This window comes from Pygoscelis adeliae, unplaced genomic scaffold, assembly GCF_000699105.1.
Source record: "Pygoscelis adeliae isolate BGI_AS28 unplaced genomic scaffold, ASM69910v1 Scaffold40, whole genome shotgun sequence".
Taxonomy (NCBI): domain Eukaryota; kingdom Metazoa; phylum Chordata; class Aves; order Sphenisciformes; family Spheniscidae; genus Pygoscelis; species Pygoscelis adeliae.
This window is the reverse complement of record NW_008823953.1, coordinates 127,368-143,836: the sequence shown is the minus strand read 5'-3', so window position 1 is coordinate 143,836 and position 16,469 is coordinate 127,368.

The following is a 16,469-nucleotide window of genomic DNA, read 5'->3' as shown; positions in this document are numbered from 1 at the left end:
TGGAGCACAGACTGCTGCCTACAGTTGCCAGGACTGTGCTCTGGTTTTGTTGCGACTGAAAGGCAAAATAGACTCCTCAGTTTAAAAATCTATCTATAAATTGCTGAGATCTATGGGTAAAGAGTTCTGTAGAAATGCCTCTGGATTAATAATGGTGTTATTTTTAATTCAGCTGCCATTAGCCACCACCTGTTTTCATAATTCATCTGCACTGCAATGTTACTCTAGTGAGACTCGCTGCTAGTCAGTATTGCTGCAGAGCTGTTCCTTCTCTCCAATCTAAAATATCAAAGGGCCAAAGTAATATGGCACCAGGAAAGGTATTTAAAATAAATTAACAAATGAGACATGCATTTTAAAATTGTCTTTCTGTAAACTGTAGCACTTCTATGCATGAAAGCTTAAATTGCATTTTGCAATGGTGGAGGAAAGAATGGAATTTTAAAAATTAATTCTCAAAATCTACCTCATTCCATTGCATTGGAGATTTTTGAGTGGCAGAAGAGCAGAAGAGAGTCACACAAAGGTAGAAATTTAATGCATAATTTAATTGTTTTCAGGGTTTTTTTTACTTAGGTTAAAAACCTAACGAGTTAAAACATTAGTCAGAGTGGAACTGGATAGGACTTAATTTTATTGACTTCAATGGACTTTAGAGCAGGCCCAAAGACCCATCTTGCTAGTCTTACTTGACTAACAAGTAGAAAAAAGAATACCACAGCATGATATAGAAGTAGGGCAGATATTCTGTTCCTTGATCGGCAAAAGCACAAACCTTCCCAGACTTTCACCTCTGATCTTCTTCTATGCTCAAGCACACACATTTGGATTATGTTGCTCTGGAACATACTCCTCCCTGCACTTATCAGACCTTGGTTGGAAGCTGGTGGAGGGATAGGGTCCAAAGTGTCAGAAGCAGCTCAGCGCTCAGGTGGGAAGGAGGCAGACTGAATGCTCCAGAAAGCCAGGAGGCGGGGTAGTTTTCTGCCTTCAGCCCTGAGCAAGGCCAAGAGAAGTACCTCTGGAAGCTCTACTAACCCATGGATTTGTCTACGTTTTCTGTGTATGTTTAAACCAGAACATAAATACTGAAAGACATTTGGCTATAGCACAAAGTTTTTCTTGGGCTAGTGAGCTCCCCCACCCCCTCTCCTCAACCTCCTATGCATACACAATATTCTTCGGGGAAAAAAAGATATAGATAGTTTTTTAGAATAGCTATTTCATAACATCTATTTCAGAAAATATCTACGTTTAGAAAAGCCATAGGGATGTCTTCCTCTGAGGCCCACTCCGTGAGGTGCCAATGTCCCTTAACTGCTCAGCATGTCGGAAGGAGGCTCTTCACATGCATCTGCATTGCTCAGTCTCTGTTTAATGTACCACCAAGACACAGAAACAGCCTATAATTCCTGAGAAGCTGAAACAGAAGCTTCCTGTGGTCCTGTATTAACGCTTCAGAGGGAAAAGCTGCAGGTGGATATCCACTCATTGCAGATTCTCATTCTCCAGCATGTGCCTGTATCAGTTATCCTATACACCTCTGTCGGCTGGAGATTTCCTGCTATTGAACTTGACCTTGGAAGGTACTTTGTACATTGTTTTGCTTGGAAGAAAGGTCTTAGAAGAAAACATAGATGCTAATCTCAGTAAGCCTGTATCTTAGGTATTCATTCACTAGCAGACATGACTTTGTGCTTTAGAGTAAAACTTCCAAAGGATAATAGTGGTGTTTATTACGCATTGTTGTGATCAGTTTGACACTAGAAGTAGTAGTCTTTAGGTGAGCAGAAATAAACCAAGCAGGGTGCAGCAGGAAAACAGGAAAAAAAGGTAATCATTAGATTATCTGTTAATCATTATGACTATGGTTATAACGGAACCTGTGCCCACCTGGCTAACGTAACCATGTGTCTGCAGCAGATGCAGTACAAATGGAAGAGTAAGTAGCACATAAGAAAAAAACAGGGCTTGCTAGGGTAGTGCTGCGCAGTGCGCTGGGAGCCTTAACCTTCATAATGCTAAGGGCCTTCCATTTGCATTTCCTGAGCCATGTTTATTACAAGATCAGAAACTTCATTTTCGAGCCATTAACCATGATGTACATAATTTGTTTTGTCAGTGTTGCAGAGAAGTGAATCTGGCATGTGACACAGAAAGCACAGTAAGAAGGATTCTGGAATTATCATTTTTTGTAAATTTTAGGAGCATGAGGTTTGCTACAATATCTGTTGGTATCTATATGAAATGCTTTCTCATCCATTTACTTGCCTGGGAGAACCTATTTCACTACAGATTTAATTATATATTTAGAAAACAAGATCTGTCATTACCAGTTTTCCTTTGCTCAATCCAATGATGTGTTCAACACACCATGAACAAGAACGATACTGTACATTTTGCTAACAAAGCTATTCTGCCCCTGACATTAATATCAGAGATACTTTCTTCCTCCCTGATGATTTATTCAAGCTCTAAAAAATTAAGTAACCTTAAGGACCTGTAGAGTGAAAAATGAATCCACTGAGTATTTTACTATCTTTTGTTATGATGTAACATCAGTTGAAATTGATAGGAAAGTTTCTAGTACTTTTAACAGCATTGGATCATGTTCTTAAACATAAGAAAAAGTACCAAAATCTTACATACAAACAATTCTGAAACAAGAATTTGAAGTGGAGAGGGTTGGCCCCTAGTCTGAACAGCCTCAACTTGTAGAAGAGTTTGGATATAAAGTTGGAATGTCACATTCTTCCCTGCAGTGCCAGAAACTTCCCCCTGTACTTCTGTCAGCTCAGATCTCACAAAAAGAAATGTACTCTTATTTATGCCTATATTTGAAAGCAAGATTGTTCACTTTGGAAAAGTCCCCAAACTCATAAAAGAAAAAAAAATTAAACAGGAGAAAAAGAAAAAACCCTCATGTTTACATAGCAGGTACGCTAGGAAAGGACATCTAGGATTAAGTCCAGTCTCATGATATCACATACTACTGTATCATGTATTCCCGCTTATATATTCATCTTTATTCTACTGCAGTTTTCTGGACTTAGCTTGGTTAGTAATTAAAAGTGGGTCCACTGCAGTTAAGGACATGACTCTAATTTAAAAGTGTTTATGAGTAAGGTGAGAACCGGGCTTCTATCTATTTTTACATGAGTGATCAAGTTTGTGATATAGGCTCAATTAAAGTTGTGCACCCAAACTCATGTGGGATAGAGAGTGTAGCTTCTAAGAGGATTGAGAGGCCGGGGAAGAGTGCACAGAGAACTTTGATAACGTGAGAGCGGGATGAGAGAGAACACTGAAATTTTACAAGCATACTGGAATTGAGCCCAATAATCAGGCAATAGTTGCCCAAGTTTCTCCAAATAAGATAGGTGACAGACATAGAAAAGAAAGTGATCATGATTTGCCATTTATTATAAAATCTTGCTTTCAGCTTGGTAATCAAGTACAAAAGATAGCAAGAGATGTTTTATTGTAGGGTTTTTCAATAGCATCAGCAGTTTCAAACACAGTGTTCATCATCCTGTTCTGGCCAGAGCTCAAGAAATAATAAAACATCTAAGGCTCTATTTTGATGTATGGTCTACATCTGGTTAGAGGGTATACATTCAAACCCGTTGACTAGTATTAGATCTGTAAGGAGGGCTCCAGAAGAAATAGCATTGGGCTAACTCCAACGGTTCTCCAACAGTCAAAGTCCTGATGGAAGTAAATTGGAGTTTTGTACTCCTGAGAATTTAAGCTGCTTTGTGATGCAAAACAATGACCTGGCAGGAGAAGACGAAAGGCTTCTGGAGAATGATGAGCTGGCTTAATGGTTTTTAGATGTAAATCACTTCTTATACGCTCTGCATATTTTCTATTCTAAAAGTGAAGAAAAATAGGAAAATTGAAGAGTTAAATTATTTTTCATCACAGGAAGTTTAATAAAAATAAATGTAAAAGTTTCCATTAATCACCAGGCTTCTGAAGTGGTCAAGAAAGATACATAAATGTCCCTATGGTATTAATCCCATTTAACAGATACCTGAGCTGAAGCAGAAAGAAGCTAAGTGGCATATACAAGATGCAGGGAATATGTGGTATAGCAAGAACAGAATGCGTATTTCCTGGATCTTTGACTTTCACCAGCGTGTGGATATTTCTGCTTTGCCAACAGCTAGTTCTTTCCGCTCCCAATTATATATATACACACACATACATCCCAAGAACGTGATATGTTACAGAAAAATGTGCTGAAGACAAGTAATGCCCCATCACAGTTAATAACCTTTGAAAGCTTTAATGTGAACAATAGCATGTGTCTGTTCTGCAGATTTTTCATTAAAGTACACAGACCAATCTTGAGGAAAAAAAATTAAAAAGAGATTTGAGGAAGTAATAACCCAGAGGTTAAAAAAATATTGATTAGGAAAAAGATTTTCTTCATAAAGATAATATTTCTCTTTTAGCAAAAAGAAGCTGCTTAGTCTCCAGAAAAAGAAAACAAAGTATGTTCTAAAGGCACCCATTTCATTTGTTGTGAGCTTTGTTGAATAATGAGCAAAACTGTCATTCGTCTTACAACCTTCTCTCACCTTACCTATCACACTGAAAGATTTAAAATTCTTCTGGAAAGTCTGTGCCACTTCATTTATTATATTGAAAAAAATTAAACACCAACTTTTAAATACTTTTAGAGGTTTTTTTGCAATCTAACTACTTGCCCTTTGGTGCCTAATATCTTCTTAGAAGATACGACCTGGTAAATTTAGTACGGATTACCACAGACTGCATTTACTTCTAATGAGACATAGTTTCTCCTGATCTTTTTCATCTATCTTCAGAGAAGAAAGATAAAAAAAAAAGCTTGTTTCTGTCAGAGTTCGTTCTTTGGTGTCAGGGAAACATGCTGGGTTTTTTCCTTCTCCATCTTCTAAGTTTTCACCTTGATCTTGTAAAATATTACAAATAATCCAAATGCATATATTGCACTGCTGTTTTGTAAATTCAAACTGAATAGTCAAATAGTTGAAGATAATGATAATGATTACTTGAGAATATATTTTTCCATCTTCGAGAAATGCGCTGGGTGGTACATTTCCAAATTTCAGGAGACTGGTGGGTGACTTGCAGACTAAGGCAAATGCAAATTAAGATAGCTGAATCAAGGGCCTTTTGAGGACTTCAAAGGACTTTGGATTGAGCCTCAAGTTCTTAGGACTTTTCATCTCTAGATATCAAAATACTTCACAACAATCAGTACATTTCATTACTTCTGTTTCATTGATGGGGAAACTGAGGTATAGAACCGTGAAACAATTCTCCCCCTATCATTTAGTGAGTCTGTGGCACATCACAGGATAGCAGTCAGCTCCCATGGCTTTCCCTTTCTGCCATCTCAATCAAGTTTTCTCACAAAGATTGCCTTAGGAAATAACAGTTAGGCTTGTTACTCCAGTAATTTTGCCCCCTTTCTGACTAAACTCTGAAGTAACATGTTATGTATCACTTGACAGAGGAGATCTGTATACTGATCCCTCAGGACTAGTGCTAGATGTATTAGTAAACCTTCAAAATTCCAGTGTGCTGTGCCTGCCACCACCAACTCTCATCATGGCAGTTCACTTGCATCTTTTCCTACCACCCTTTGATCCTCCCCATCTCTTACTAATCCCAGCTACTTCAAGGGATTAGACAGAATTCAAATGAGATCCTGTGTTGATTTAGAAGTCTGTTCTTCCAGACAGAAATTGTATCCTCTCATCTATGTTCAAAAATAAGTAGCATGCTATCGTCACCACCACAATATAAATGGCTAATTATAATAAGGCGCCGGATGCTCATAAAATAAATAACAAGATCTTTGAATGCCCCTGTCCCGTTTCTTCTAAATTGTATCATCTGTTTTATATGTTGGGCGCTGGACTGTCTGCATGATGTTAAATAGTTAAAGGGAAAGCCTGGCACTTTGTCATGGAGGGGCATTCTTAATAGCTGCTGTTTAACACATACCATGGGGAAAAAAGGTTGTGAGTGCCCATTGGATGAGCAACAGCAGTTAACTAATAAATACTGTTCCCAAGTGATTCATAAACAATGAAGTAACCAAAAAGAGCCATGTTAATTTTTAATTTCTATTCTGTTTTCAGGCAGGAGAACAAAATCAATATTTGCTTAATGGAAAAAGGCAATACTTGAGGCAGGCCATCAAGGGTGGAAGGGCTGTCCTGTAGCCAAAGGATAAGGCTGGGAATCAGGAGACAAGAGATTTTCTTTTTGAATTGCTTAAAATGAGTTAGTATTGCTCTTTGCCTCACTTTCCCCACTTGAAAAATGGGAAGTTGCTGCTCCTGATGCTGCACAAAGCAAACAGATGATAACAGTTTTCAAGCACTATGGGTATTTTCTGGCCTGGCGGTGAACACTGTGGAGAAGTGTTGCTGGTGACCTGTCACTATCACTGCTGACAGCAATCCAGGCACAGATAAAACTGAGGCTGCTTCTTAGCACTGTACTAAAAATCTACTTAAATGAAGTGGGAAGGTGAGGACTAGCATTCTGCTGCTGCTATGCACACTTAGCATGCAATGGGTAAAGCCCCTCAATACCCGACCCAACAGCTCATAAAAGTGTTATTATCCACAAAATACCTTCTTGGGGGCTAAAGAATGAGAAGAATGGAAAGAATTTATTTCAAATTCAAAAAATGTCTTTTTGGGATGATATCATCCTATTATTGCCATGTGGCAGCTGTATTTATCCACATCTATTGTCGAGAGCGATCCTCTCGTTAACATTTTTATACTCTAACCACATGCTGTAGGAATGCTGTGTAGGAATGCTATGTATAAAAGCTGTGTGGCCTTTTTTCCTATGAAATACTCATATCTTTTAAAACCTTTGGAGGTGAATCACTTCCTCAGCAGGACTGTAAATGTTTCATTAGTTTTGTTTCCGTGTCAGAGGTTGGTGGATTGTACAACACTTTTTAAATCTGCAGCCTTTGGATAACATAACATCAACAGCCTTACATTTGAATTTGCTGAAATCTGCTGATACATTACCAGAGCTAGGTATGTTTCCCTCATCAAAATAAAACTCGCTGAGAAAGTATTTGACTAAAAAGGTATTCCACTCCAAGGTGGAGGGAGGTAAGAGGAGGTACTTAAATAGTCTGTATATTACCTCAGGCACCACTCACAGGCACTACCCTGCACCCCAGGGACCTGGATTTTGACTCTGACATTGCTTCATAATCAAGGATTGTCCCAGGGTGAACTGTCAGACTTCAGCTACGTGGTTGAGGGTCAAATCCTGAGAGGATGTAAGAGGATGGGAAGAGATGGCAAGGAAAACATAGCTGTGCAAAGAAGTGGGTTGATACACGCAGCTAAAGATGTAATGAAAGAAAGAACTGGTTTTAAGAGTATTTTTCTAAGCTAGGTTATGATTAGAGCATCAGAAAACAGAACACACAGTGAGGATTGTGCTTTCAGTAAAGGGAGAGGTTGTCTCATAGGTACAGGAATTTGTGATTAAAAGGCCCGATGGCAATAAACGGATGAGGCCTTTTTTTTTTAAGTTTCCTGTGAGTATAAAAAGGGTCTGAAATGTAAATGATCATTTGTGTGAATGTCATACACAACTGGAAAGAAAGGGGAGTTCATTGAGATAATCAAGGGCTTATTCTGCTGGCCAGGATCCATTCTGCACCTCTGCTCAAACAGTGTAGCAACTTGGTATGGTGGTAGCACCAGTTAGAGGGGCTGTACAGGCTTGTGACACATTTAATTTAATGTTTTGGGCTGCAGGGAAGTTAACTGGACTTCTCTCATGAATGAAATTGCAGGATCTGTACCCCAATTAAAATGGTTCAGTTGTGCTGTAATAACTGGGAATGAAGGCAACCTTACATCATCAGAAAATACATGGACTTCTTTTTTTTCTGTTGTAACCAGCTATGTGCCTCTAATGTCATGTGTTCATACTTACTGATGTTTCAATCCTCGGTTTAACAGGGAATATGGAATATTTGGGTGAAGTCTTAACCTCTTTTTGATGAAAGGCAAAACCCTTATTCAATTTAGTGGAACCGGGATTTTATGTCACACCTGTCAAATGGCTGTATCAGTAGCTATCTGCTTGGCAGGAGTCTAATGGTGGCTTAATTTATTTTGTTGCTTCTCCTCCCTTTTCACGTTTTTAATTCTTTCCTTCCTTCCACTCTCTGGATCTCAGTTAAGCAGTATTACAAAATATATATACAAAGGTGGCAAACTTGAAAATCCACTTCAGAAAGTTAGTGTAATATGCTCTATGGTTATAAGCAGAATATTATGCATGGAAAACATACAGTATTCCTGAGGTAGGAACTCTGATAACCTCATCAATCATTTCCTGTACGTTATGTACACTATTTAAGTAAGTGGAAAGCTAAGTATTTTTCCTTGAGGTTAAGTGTATGTCAAGAAGACGACGAAGAAGAAAAGTGTTTTTCACTGTAAATACAAAATAGATTTTCCAGTGATCTATTTAACATTAACTCCATTAAAAACCTTCAGTAACACAGCAGATCAGAAGAAGTGAGGGAAAATAATTATCAGAAATTACACTTGTGAAGAAAAGGAATAGGAGAGCGCTTTACCAGGCTTTGGTGATTTGACTCCTGAGAGTCAAAGGCAAGATACAACACAGCTGTAAAGAAAATGGAATTTCCTGTATCTATATGCCAATATTTTAAATATTTATTTCTTATATATTAATTATTTGAAGAATAATGGTTGATATTTTCAAAACCATAAAATGTTGGTCTAAATCTTTTCCTACTGAAATCAATAATAAAACTCCCATCAACTTCACTGGCAGCAGGGATAAGCAGCTGCTTCTGAAAATATTACTTTATAGGAGGTTTTTTTTTTGGTGTGTGGAGAGAGAGGGTTTTTTACATGTAATACATGTAATCTATAGTTTTTTCACCTTGAAATCATACAAAATATGACAAGTTCAAAAAGAATACCGCTTTTGTTTCAGGTGGAAAAGACTTCCAAAAGAACTCCAAATCTTTAGCAGTGAGAAGATGTGGCATAAACAAACGGATTTACTGTGTCTTCACAACACAGCAAGTGAGGCAGCCTAAGACAGATACAGAGAAGCTTCATATTCCAGTGACAACTCATCTATCCACTATATATATAAATATACCATATTACATTTTCTTCAGGATTGTATCTGATGAAAATATCACTATTTAGTGACATTTAGGTGATCTGTTCCTTCACTGTTTTTGCAAAATTCTTCTCTAAGGCACTTGAACAAATGCTGCTACTGCTGACCCTTTTAATGAAAGCCTCTTAACTAACAATGGAAGAACCCTCATCAGGCATGAAATTTAGGATTAAAAGAAGAATAGCTTATGTTCTATTAATTTTGCTCTATTGTATCCTGAAAATTCCTTTTTCTGTAGATTAAAATACAAGTAGACCAATTATATCCAAGGTATGTCTGCGTATCACTGTAATACAGAAGATACTGTAACATAGAAGAATGTCACTGAGTAAGATTTGGAAAAGAGAGATTTTTGTGATGTGTCAGTTTAGGTAAGCCATTTGGAAAGATGCTTTTCAAATAGGTGGTCTTCTGTAAAAGGAAACACACAGTGGACAGAGCTGTTGGGAAACTTACTACTACGTCATCTTCTGGTTACCCATGATCGGTATCTGGAAGCAGCTGTGGCAGGTATGAGTGAAAGCAGCAGTATATTACTGAGATTAATGCAGATTTGTAACAGCCTAAGGAAAATAATAGCAAAATACTTGGGTAATATCACCTGTATATAGAAAGACCACAGGAGCACAAAATTATTCTGTGTATGGGTCCATACTGCCAGCTTGGCTCACTCTTTATCGCCAGTGCTCTGTTGCTCCAATCACCAAAACTGTGCACGTGGCTTTTCACATCTGGGCTCCCCTCCGTAGTGAGGAAACTAGCGTCTTCTATGACAGCTTGCTCCAGGGTCTGCTATAGACTGATGACCCCATCAAGTGTGGCTGCTTCCTCTTGAGATAGTCCTCTAGCGCTACCCCAGAAGGCTTTGTGCCTTTGCATGTTCATTTGTGTCTCCTTCCTGGACATGAAAAATCTCAGCATAATGCAAGACACCCACCTGACAGACAGAAACACTATCTTCAAATCATTTGAGGTACTTAAAATTGGAAATTCACAAGAAAGCAATGCCTCAAACCAGTGTGCACCTTGGGAACCAGGACTCTCTTGCTGGTGCAACCTATAAAAAGAATATAGACAGAAGTGTCTCGATAATTCAGTAATGACAAAGACTTCATTATGCCAGTAATGTACATGATAAACAGTTGATCATAATGAACATGATGATAAACAGTTCTGTTAAAGTCACATTGTAAGACAGGTAGTTTGTAAAGATTATCTTAACCTAGACTGAAGTTTTAGAAATTGGGATTCTGGATTTTCAATTTCAAATTCCAGAAATGTTAGTAAAACTATAAAATCCTAGAGTCAAGATTTGGGGTCCTACCTAAATACATATTTTCTTTGGTCTCACTTCTAAAGATAGACAGCAGCTCTTGATACATAGGAAGGAAGTCCAATTGCTAAAAGCTAACAAAACCTAAATATGAACATGGGGATTAAATTTAAGCTTGTTCCTGAGACTCCTGAACCAAACAGTATCTTAAGACTGTTCTAACCATTATGTGTTAATTTTAAATTAGATCAAATGTGAGTGTTTTCTTTGATGAAAATGCTCATTATTCAAATTACATTTATGTATGACCATGGAATACGGCTCTTACTAGAAACAAACACTAATGCTGCTTTAAAAAGATGGAACTAATGAATAACCAGCTAGGAGGAACACATAAATGGGAATTGGGAACTCTTAAAAGAATAGTGAGGACTCTACAAGAAGACAACAAAACACAAAATATCCTTGAGGAAGACGTGAAAGCATCGATTATAGGTTTGTATGTATAGACCTTCATTTTTATATTTTGTTTCAAAGAGAAAAAAATCAGTGGCAGTAACTGTAAATTAAAACCTACGAATCATAAAAATACATATTATAGGAAACAGGAAAAAAAGAAGTCAATGTTAGAAGAATTAAAGACAAGGAGTGTTCTAATTCTATTAGGAAGGAGAAGGAATCCCAAAAACAGAATGACAGCTGTAAATGGTAGAGTTATTCACAATAATAAAATAAATGCAAGAGGGGCGAGTATCTTGCATTAGTTTAACATTAATAGTCATGTCCCACTAGGCACAAATTAAGAAAGATGGTAACAGATTGGAGGTATAGCAGACAACAGTCACAAAAATTATTTGTAGGATGTAAAACATCTTTTGTGAAAGAATCAGTAGCATTTCTATTTAACTTAAAAAATAACTATGAAGTGATTTATGTTAGGATACGAGTACTCACATGGGGAACAGAAATCTTTTAATACAGAACTTTCAAAAGTTGCTGACAGACAATGCCATAGTGGACATAATGGAGTGGTTCAAAGCTGAAGTAAGACAAATTTAAATTTGCCATAGGCATAAGGAAAACCCATTACATACCAAGTCCTGCAATATTAGAACTAAGGGCGCTTATCAAAACTGGTAGGAGAGCCATAGCAGCGCAGTTTAAAACAGGAAAAAAAGAAAGAACTTCTTTAAGTGGCAGGCAGAGAACTTCTGGGCTTCATTACCTCATGAGATTGTGGAGGCAAGCAGCGTCAGCAAGTCCAAAAGAGACAAATTCATCAACAGCAGGTTCGTTAACAGATACTAGAAGGAGCAGTCAGGGATGTGCCTTCTAACATCCCTAATTCCATGTCAGTAGATGCGGTGGTAAGACAAGAGGAGTGGAGCTCAGAGGTAAATGGTCTCCCCAAATAGCATGTCTTATTGCCACTGTCGGGGACCAAGCACTGGGCTAGATGGATCACTGTTCTGACCTGGTAAGACATTTCTTTTGCGTTCTTTATTTTTCTAGCAGTGAGTATAACTGCCCTTGAAATGACTTATCAGAAGTGCAGGGAGTTCTATGTAATTGGAAATGTTATGTCAAGGTATGTTTTCTTTTAAAAAAATGGTACAAAAAGGAATTAATTCAGGTAAATCTCATGGCCCGTGTTAGGGAGGAGTTCCGATTAAATCACAGTGCTATTCCCACCTGGCTTCATAATCTATAGATCTATGAAATTTTCTCGTAGTATAATAATTTTTCAATTTCAGACTTGCTCCTTCTTTACCAGGCCCTTAATATTTTTAACTATAAGTTTTTTAAGAGAGTCCTGTACTACCTCTCCCTTTATATATAGCCCTTGTTTATCTTTAATAAATGGATAATTGTACTGGCTTTATGTTGTTTACTGTTCTTCACATTTTTTCATCTTCTCTGTGTGCTCTACCTAGCACAAGAAGGTATCTTTCAATAAAGATTGCCTGAGAGTGGAGATGAAGAAAGGGAGCAGAAGAAACACAGACAGGGAGTGAGGGTCAGAGGAAGAAAAAAGACTAAGGGAAATGGTATTCCTGAAGGATTTAGAAATATTTCACTATACTTTGGAAAAGTCTTTAAATGTCAGGGAACGCAGATCAACTATTTTAAAGAATTTGTAATAATCTTTCTGATATTATTACCATTCTCGTTTTTATAAAAATAGCTGATCATTTAAATTTAATTTAAATATGCTGCAGTGGTGGGACATAGCGGTAATGTGAACTTCCATTTCTTACCTTGCCTTTTTGGTGATATGGCAAATTACACAGGGGTAATCTTTAGCTACAGTTAAAGAAGGCAGTTACTATGATGCTTATACAATACTACTGTGTTTAACAAAAAGATATTTATATAACCTTGTTAATGACTTTTCCATGAAGATTTGCATGTGAGCTGAGCTTTATGAGCATGGTTTACCTAGCTTCAAGTCATTAAATTGTATTTATTTGATTTTTTAAAAATTTATAATTGAAATGTTTTTTATAGTCATTGTTCTGATACTTATTTCAGGAAGAAATGTGATAAATAAATTTTAGAGGCGGATTAAGAAGAAAAAAGTAAACAACTGCAAAATAATATAATGCTAGCAGGTGAAATAGGAACTTTTTTAAAGTACGAAGTTCCTGAACATATTCAAGATTCTATTTATGGAAGCTATGGTACGAATTGAAAGTATCTTCACAGAAATAATTCTTTGATAGCAAGGGAAAGAAAAAGAAAAGCCTTTGCAAGTTTCTTTCCACACACAAACAAACAGAAAGAGGAAAGCCTTTGAACTTCTATTGTTCTCACAACAATATTAGCTATGTTTTATCCAGCATAGTGTTTTTAAATGCTATTAACTTACAGACAATACTGCTTTTTTTTTTTTTTTTACTGAATAAGTGGTGGCAAGAGTGGCGAGAGATAACCCAGCTGAATATTTTGTTGGATGAATCAGTCCTACTTGAAAGCAACTGAGAGCTCTTGGAGACTGAAATACAATAATCTCTACTATGGATACTTGCTACTTGTTATGTTTCATAGTAGTCAGGGAGAAAGTATGTTAAAGCAAGAGATAAAAATTCTAGCAGTATTTGGAATCTGAATGTTGGTCAAGGTCCAAGTTTCAATAATAATTCTGATTTCTGTGGCAAAAGATAAATCAGAAACTCCTGGTGGAGTTGAATTTTAGAAAGCTGGATGGGGGTGTCAGCATCCTGTTAGAAGGGTCCTGCAGAATTCCCATCAACTGGAAGCTCTGTATTAAAGTAGGCGCTATGAACATTAAAAGCATCATGGTATGGCTAAGAAGTTTATTTAAAAAGCCGTATGAAGAGTGCTAATTTTGGTGAATCAAGTCAAAACTAAACGAAAAGGTAAAGCCAGCCTATCACTTGAGATGGATCTGAGCCAAAACGCTCTACCTAAACTTCAAAGCTTTCATAATCTCACCAGGGATCCCAAACCTCTCCCACTTGTACAACTGACTTAACCCAAACTTCAGATCTACGTGCTGGCAGACAGTGAGACAGAGTAGTTTTTAAGGTCAGGACAGAACATTTACTTCCCTTAAGCAATGCTATATTTTCCACTTATGCTGAACTACGCTTAAGCTTTTTATCTCCAAAGGTTGACTGGGCTGTTCTCAGGCCCAAGTCTGTAGGATGCTGAGTGCTTTGCAGGAGGTGCTGAAAGATTTTAAAACCCATTGACGTCATTGCTTCTTGATGGCTTTCAGCACTTTTGGAGGGTGGGTGTGGGAGGGGTGGCAGAATCAGATGCCAACATATTAAATTTTCCTGACACAATAAAAACCTATAATCATGGCAGACTGAATTCATACCTTAAGTCTAAACAAGAAAAAAACCTAGTTTTGCATGTTTCTGCCAGAAATAAGTAGCACACTGTAAGTAAATCACATTGTTTATACCACTTATTCTATGTGCAATGAAAACAAGAACAACTGCTTGTTTTCAATGAGAAAACAATGTTTGGCAGCTTCCTTTCACTAGATATACGGAGTCTTCAAGTACCATATAAGATAGCCTGTGCATTACGTATTACAGGACAAATCCTGGCTCCATTGACAGCAATGATATTTTTTTCATTGATTTGAACAGGACTAAGATTCAAGAAGGTCAGAATGGGCATGGAATGAGTTCTCTGGGTAAGCAACATGTTTGCTGTCAGCAAACATCTCTTACAGTCTCTTATATAAGTTTATTAAGTCTGATCTCTAAATCAGTTAAATTTCTTGCCGGCAAGGTTCTTCTAAGGACCACACTTGTCTGACACATGGGAATCTACCTCTCATTTCCAGCCTAAATGCACTGAAAATAGCTGATGCCTATTTGATCTCATACCTTTTATTTTAGTAGCCCTTTTTCCTCTTCAGCTCTTTTATTTCTAGACTGAAGAAGCCTAGCCTTTTTTTTTTTCTTCAGTTTTCTCCAGTAGAACAGACCTTAAATTCTGTGATCCTTTTAGTGGTCCTTTGCCCTCTTCCAGTTTGAATTCACCTTTTTTGCAACAAAAGTGACTGGAAATTTACTGTTATTTCCAGGTGAGGTCTCAACAGTATTTTGTACAATGGCAGCCAAACACCTCCTTCTCTGTAGATATCCCTTGGCTTATATGGTCAGGATGACATTTACGCACTCCTTTGCCACGGTACCCTGATAGTCCGTAGACATCTGGTAACAGACCAAAAAAGGCAGTTTTCTTATGTTATTTCATTTGCAAATGAAATGTATTCATGATAGTTATATTTTTATGTTCTTGTACTGACACTGTTAACTTTGATAGCTCTTTCTCTCACCTCAGTGTCAACCTCTCAGTGTGATTTTAAAGGACAGTTGTATCTTTTCTCAGTCGAAATTCTGGCTATTAGTTTCTGAAGGTATGCAACAATATGATTTTCATATCCAAGTTAATACTCTCTGCAACTAACTTTCATTGTATGGCCTTATGATCACCCAGCTCCAGTATAGTATTCTAAGATTTCTCTTTATTGCCAAAGTTGACCTGCACATTTTTAAATTCTTGGTTTTGATCCCAAGGGTAACGACTGGGTAGCGACTGTAGCTCCACCGTAGATTTGGAATAGCTCCACTGGCAAAACCTGAGTGATAAAAAGTACTGCCTATTGCTTTTTAGCTTTGGTTATATTTTTACCATATAAAGAAAGTAATTTGGGTTCAAGCAAGGTGTTCAGGTCTTGGTTTAAAGTTTTAAAGGAAAAAATGCAGCAGCTCCTAGAACTGCAGAGAGATATTTAGGCTTTCTAAAATCCTTCTTGCGCACTAAAGCATGTGTGGGCAATTACAATATTGACAAATTAAGTAAAAAGTACAGAGGACAGAGTCTGCTCCACATCTCACCAGAGGACCTAATGGAAACCAGAGCTGTGCTCGACCAAGTGCTGCTCAGATGGGCACCGATAAATGGGCCTTGTCCTGGAGAACTGGCAGTCCAGTACACAACACGGAGGTGGGCACGGATACGCTGCGCGTGGCTCTCAGCTTCAACTACACCCAAACCCCCGCTAACCAGAGGCCATGTCATCATTCACCGTGGTGGCCGCCTTCAGTCTCATCACAGCTGGGCCTACAAAGATCTCCCTGAAGGAGTCGAAGGAATTCAGCTTACAGAAGCGTCTCGCTTGCAGCTAAGGAGGGCAGAAGGAAAACCAGACCGGGACATGTTGTCCCTGTTGGGCCCAGCCTTGCCTCTGCTCTTGGTGTAGGTTGTAAGGCAGAGCCAGCATAACCTCAGCTGGGCAAGAGCCACCCCGCCCCCCAAAATAACCAACCACAACAACAACAATACAGAAGAAGGAAAAAATAAAAAAAAAAAAAAAAAGAGGAAAACACACCCTCCTCCGAAACTACATTTCCCAGGGTGCCTCCGCCCTCACCGTCTTCCGGCCCCTCACATGACGGCTCGCCGGCCGCGGCCTGGCCGGAGGCGCGGGAGA